The 6,190-nt window shown below is 33.5% G+C and overlaps 1 non-coding gene across 1 annotated transcript; it reads left to right on the forward strand.

Moving 5' to 3' along the window:
- The first annotated feature begins 3,041 nt into the window (after positions 1 to 3,041).
- On the forward strand, positions 3,042 to 3,165 carry LOC119643137. Its single transcript, XR_005248226.1, has one exon. It is a non-coding gene; the product is annotated as a U5 spliceosomal RNA (small nuclear RNA).
- Positions 3,166 to 6,190: the final 3,025 nt, after the last annotated feature.

The following is a 6,190-nucleotide window of genomic DNA, read 5'->3' on the forward strand; positions in this document are numbered from 1 at the left end:
GCATTTCTTTTGGATTTAATTTCGCAAAGTTTAGCGAGAATGAAACAATTTAGTTAAGTCACTCTCTGTAGTTCTCTGTATGATCTCTATTTTCATGTTTGTGAATTGGAATAAGGAAAGTACTCTTGCAGCACAAAGGGAAAACACCTAATTTCGAGGACTGATTAAAAATCATTGGAGTAATACCGCATGGTTTCACAGAGCATGACTTAAGTAAACGTGATAGAATCGTATCAGATCCAAGCGCACAAGTGTATTTTAAAGATTTCAAACCATGTAAAATGCCGTTTTCTGAAATAGCGAAGGTAGTTTAGTTGGTCATCAGGTATGGTTAGTAAACAACTAAATCGGAATCAGCAGTTCAAAAATTTCGGTGGAAGTATTCAGCAAAGAGACTTGAGGTTTCGACATTACCAGAAGACTCTGAGCCATTGAAGGATACGCGGAAGGGATATATAGAGATTTTTCTTTTGGAGCTTAAAAAAGTATTTACGTTTAACGAGCAGTGAGGACTTTATCAACTGAAGATAACTGCAATAACATTGGTGGTTGAGGTGATTAAATCTACGCATTGCAGCAGAATGCGCGAAATAGTCGTAAGTAGAGACACTTTTCATAAAGTTTTTGAAACGTTTGCTTTCCTATTTTTGTGACGTGTAATAGTCTTGCTAAACAATGGCATGGAGGTTGCTGGCTCGATACGGATGCAGAAAAAGCAGTAAAATATTAGGTTTGCTGAAACCATAATGTTTATTCGAGGAAGTTGGATTTGGCACGTTAGAATAATTCAACGGACCATCATGCCTATAATCAACGGAAATATAAATAGATGGATCATACGGATCCTCTGGCAAACTAAAATGTGGGCAACGATTTACCACTATCTCTGGCAAACTGGCAAAGCAAGGATCTAGCAGTATACCGTTACAATTACGCGTAGGGTTTAGTGAAGCAAATTACGATCAAACAATTCACTGGAAAACACAATAGTTGAAGTGCAGATAATATAGCCAGAACTATCGCTATAACACCAATTGAGTTATGGAAAATTGAAATCCCCCAACGCTATAACTTTTCGGGCATGTCTCCAGTGAAGACAACATGTTTCTTATAAGTGGAGATATACGCATTTGGTTGAATATAGGAGCAAGTTAGCAGCAGTCTTAGATGAATACAGCCTTTCTGAGGGTTAGTACCGTCAAGCGGACGTCATCCATATTAGGAATGGTAAGATTCACAGGTAAAGGATATTGAGTTCGAGTGAAAATGGAGAGAGAGACTATACGTGCTTGTTGCAGCTTTTAGTATATAATTTTAGTATTGCAGCAAGTTGCACGATTGAAAAATATTTTTTTTCTCTATGTTCTGAAAACAATTTATGCTTATATAACTCGACGATGAAACTTTAAATTGGAAAAAAATATTTTATTTATTGGTTTAAAATTTTAATTTTCTTGAAAAATATGTGGATAGAAAATTAAAGCTGCCTGCCTTATGCATAGCAAGAAAACCGAAAATAAACTGTAAAAAAAATATGTAGGCGAATAAAACTATACCGTCCTAAACAAATGTGAAAAACTTTAATAAGAAGAGATTTTCAAAGTAAGTTGTCTTATGAGAAGTGGTCGAAAAAGGGGTCCGATTCGAATAATTTTCTATAGCGATTGTCTTCGACTCAACACACGTTAATGCACCAAACTTCATCAAAATATATTGAAAATTTGCGGCTTGTAGGTTGAACACAACAAACAAGAGGGGCAGAGCGATAGACAAGCTTAGATCGACTGATGGAATGAAAGGTGAGTAAATCTCAAGTTCTCCTGGACGTGTTATCCATCCTTGTATCACAAGTAGTAGTGTTCTACAATAAATACGTGTCTCGGAATAGTAATTAATCACAAAACGTTTTCGAAAGCTATTACTGCACCTCCTAATAAACTCAGTTTTTGTATAACTACTGACTAGTTAGTTGATTTATGTATATGTGATATGTGATCGGTTTATATATATGTGATATGTAATAAATTGTAGCATTATCCATTCATCGTACTCACTTATTAATCATTTATACTAAGTTTATACTTTCTTATATTTCCACATAATGCAAATCTACTTATAACCTAGTTAAGATAGCCTACTTTAGCTATAACCCACGTGAAATGTATCTTTAATAATAACCTAGTTTAAAACAACTATTTTGCTTGAGCTAGCATAACAATTTATTATATTAGACACTCACCACAGTTTAGTTGAGTCAGGGTCATAGAGTCAGAATTAAAGTAAAGTTATTAAACGTCAATTTTGTCATTACATTTATTGTTTTTTCACTACAAAATGTTGCTTGGGAAAAACAATTTATGAAATTGTTATCATGACTTCAAAACAAGAGGAGGATTAGATTCGATTTTTTATCGTTTATGACTAACGATTTCATGCGCTATAATTATGCCCATCATCGGAGGATGAGCGGTACGTGCACAACACCCACAAGGAAGCTTCCAAGGCACTGCAAAATTTATATATAATTGATTAGGGCCAAATGTGAACCGTTCTAGATGTGTTTCTCAGTCCGTTTGTTCATATAAACGTTAGCTGCGGTATTCATGATCGCAAACTTTTATTCTATAAAAATAGAGAAAAATTGGCCATGCCCACTCTGCTTAATAGAAGTCTGAAGTTTTAATTTGTTGGTTTATTTCGTATATTTTTTAGGATACCGGTGATGGGTATTAAAAGATTTGGTCAAAAGCGAATATAATTTTCCTACTAGTTTTTGTTCTTAATCTACAAAAAGAGTATCGGCCACTACAACTGTGACATACACATCCTTAAGTTCGCTTGATGTATTTATGTGCACGCATAGCCTGAGAATAATTTGTTTTTTTTTAGTTACGTATGTATGAAGAACATTTCATTCTGCTAGCGTGCTGCCTTATGGAAATGAATGAATTTATTTAGTTGTAATTTTTGTGTTATTCCTATAATTCTCATTGTGTTTGTGAATTATATGACATATAATACAATACTTTGAGAATTTAAAGTCACTCTGGCTTCTCCTCAGTTGTCGAATAAATCTTTCGCCTTTTACTAAAGATTTCCATGGAGAGGAGCACTCTAATGAGTCTATAAGAAATTTTTCTTGTGGTTTGGCCTATTAAGGGTGAGTCCGTAATTGATAAATAAGATTTAGTTAGGTTTAGGGCATGAGCTTGTTTGTCAGGTCAATTGAAACAGTTAAATAGAAATAGGAAGTTGCGGTGAAAAATTATATGTTAACAAGTTAACTATAACCTTCGTTAACAAGGTTGTAATCTGACCATCCGTCCTTGATTTTGTCTATTTTTATGAACAAGAACATTGCCGTTAAATTATATACATGAGAGTTTCTTAACAAGAGTGTTTGTGCAACAATCATATATTTATGGAAGTACATAAATAAAACAAGGCCGAATATTAAAAACAAAAATCTTATAGTTTTTGCGCAACATAATTAAGGAATATTTGTTTGAGCATCGAGATCTACATTTTTGCTGATAATCATAACTTGCTTTCTCATTTTTGTGGAAGCACATACCTTATTCGAACAAAAAATATTTATAAATATGTCAAATTCACCCCAAAATAGAAACAGTAAAAGAGTAAATAGAAAGTAGGGAAGAAAAGAGAGTAGAAAGTAAAAGTGAAGAATAAAGCAACAAATCGTTTATATCATTTATGAACATATTTAGTGTGAACCTTGCATTGGAGACAAATAGGAACAAAAATCTTCTAAGAAATGTTCAATTTTGTAAAAGTGATCTTATAAGCCGAAGTGACTGTAACTAACTAGCAAAAGAAAACTACGCAGAAAACTACAGCAGTACCATCGTCAAATGATGGCTCTTCTTTTATTGTATCCTTTTTAATTACAGTGTAAGTTAATGCACACTATTTTTATTCTATTTTCAAAGTTGAAAGATATTAAATTTTTTCTTATTAAACTATGTTGACTCTATCTCTTGTAATTTGTTAAGAATATGGTAATTCGTTTTTTTTTTCAATGAAAGTTTGAGAATCCATCTTCGGGGTATCCGGCACAAAATTATAGGCTGAATGAGACTGTTGGTAGGCCAGCGCCCAGAATAGCCTAAGGGATATTCTCAGCTCGTCTGTCCTATAAGAGTTTTTGAGCGTGTATTCCTTGAGCGTAACCGTCTGCGGAGTGCTCGTTGGATAAAAAGTGACACACCCCTTCATGCCCAGAACCATCCCTTACTATCGAACTAACTAGATGTTCAATGGCACATGCTTTTATCATCTACCGACCGTCTGACCTCTGTCTGAGGCTTTGTTAGTATGGCTAACTTCAACGTTCCGTGGGAGACGTCATCAGGACCCGGTGCTTTGCTTTCGTTGGTTTAGTTTGCGATTGCAGTTATTTCAGCCTTCGGTATTAACTCTATGCTTCTTGCTTCATCTATTCTAGGGATGTAGTGGTGATTCAACGATATTTTCCACTAAGGTTGAACTGGTCGTAGATATTGTAGCGGAAATCCATATTCAAGTTCAACGCCAACTAATTGATTTTGCCAAAAAATAAATTAACAAGGAGAAGGAAAACTCAAATGCATATGGCGCGTCAGGCAGCTGTCGGACGACGGGAAAGATTAGCGGGTTGAAAATGGCGCCATCAACTTATATGATAGCACATTTTCATAAAAGTGTAAATAAACAGAATATTCGCAGAAGGCAGAGTCAGTCGAAAAAGAAAATTTATGTCGAGAGTATTGCCGAAATAAATTATAAATATTCATATCTATAAAAAAATTGTAAGAAAGAGAAAGAAATTGTAACTGAAAAAACTCCACAATGTAGTGGTACGAACCGTATGAAGGAAAGCAAATTTTGTAATAATATATATATTTTATGCTATACATACGTATATATTTCATTCTATAAAAATCGAACTGTATATATATTCATATGAACTATCAAATGCCAACGAAAAAATTAAGTTCCAGGAAATATAATAATAAAAAAATATATTAAAGTAAGAAAATAAGGAACTCAATACAAAAAAATTAAAAAATATATATTCGAAAATTCCAAAACATAGTTTCAAAATAAGGACAACGTCGAGCAGACATCAAACGAATAAAAATTATAACAAGTAAAAAAATTAAATTATATCGGGACCGAATTTTTTATACACATCACCGTTTACCTCCCAAAAAAAGAAGAGGTAAAAGAATAAAGTTCTCATGCTCTACAACATGGAGTGGGCGCTTTTGTCGTAAAGGCATGCAGGCATTGCCGGCGTGTCCTTTGAAAACATTAGGTCAATTTCGCATTCGTTTGCAAATTTTTACACGATATCTTTATTTTCGCTAACGGGAGAATGTTTACCATAAATACAATACAAAGTTGCACACACAGACGGATGGACAAACGAATGTGCAGACATGTTTACATGCATTCAAAATATGAAACTGCCCAAGAATTTGTATACTTTATGGGGCCAGTGTGGATTGGATTCTACATTTTTCATGTTTTAGTTAGGATAGGGGATTATCGAGAATAATACTCCCTTCTTAGAAAAGTCCCAAGTCTCTCTGCATACATGACGACAGATTTTACTTAAAGAGTCGTGAATGCTCCTTTAGTCATCAAGCTATTCAATTGCGCTAAGTTTTTTATTTATATCTGCAAGAAAAACATTTTAATTTTTCGAAGAAAATTTATGGGTTAATATAAAAACAGTTTTGCGAATAAAATTGATCAAACCGATTTGAATATAAAAACTTCAAAGATTTGAGAGGAAACGAAAACACTATTTTGCTTACGAAAAGAAATCTCTTAAAAACTATTATTATTTTGTCTACTCTACCCTAAAGTTTTTTTGTGAACGTAAAAGTCCAAAGCGCACCGCAAAATAAGCAAATTGCTTACAAGTGATTTTTGACTTGACATTTACACAAATATTAAAACAATATTTAATTTATCCACCAATCCATTTAATAAAAACTACGAAGGCGTTCTTTTACAATCCCTGTTGTAAATCTTGAGTAATAAGAAAACAAATTTAACGACATAAACTACACTTTTCACACATAAGTAAAGGTTTACATATAAATGAATTTGGTCAATGATCGGTTTATTTCTGAAAGCCACCCTTAAATCGTCAATGACAATTGTTAGTGATACAAAAGAA

This window comes from Glossina fuscipes, unplaced genomic scaffold (genome assembly GCF_014805625.2).
Source record: "Glossina fuscipes isolate IAEA_lab_2018 unplaced genomic scaffold, Yale_Gfus_2 57048, whole genome shotgun sequence".
Lineage (NCBI taxonomy): Eukaryota > Metazoa > Arthropoda > Insecta > Diptera > Glossinidae > Glossina > Glossina fuscipes.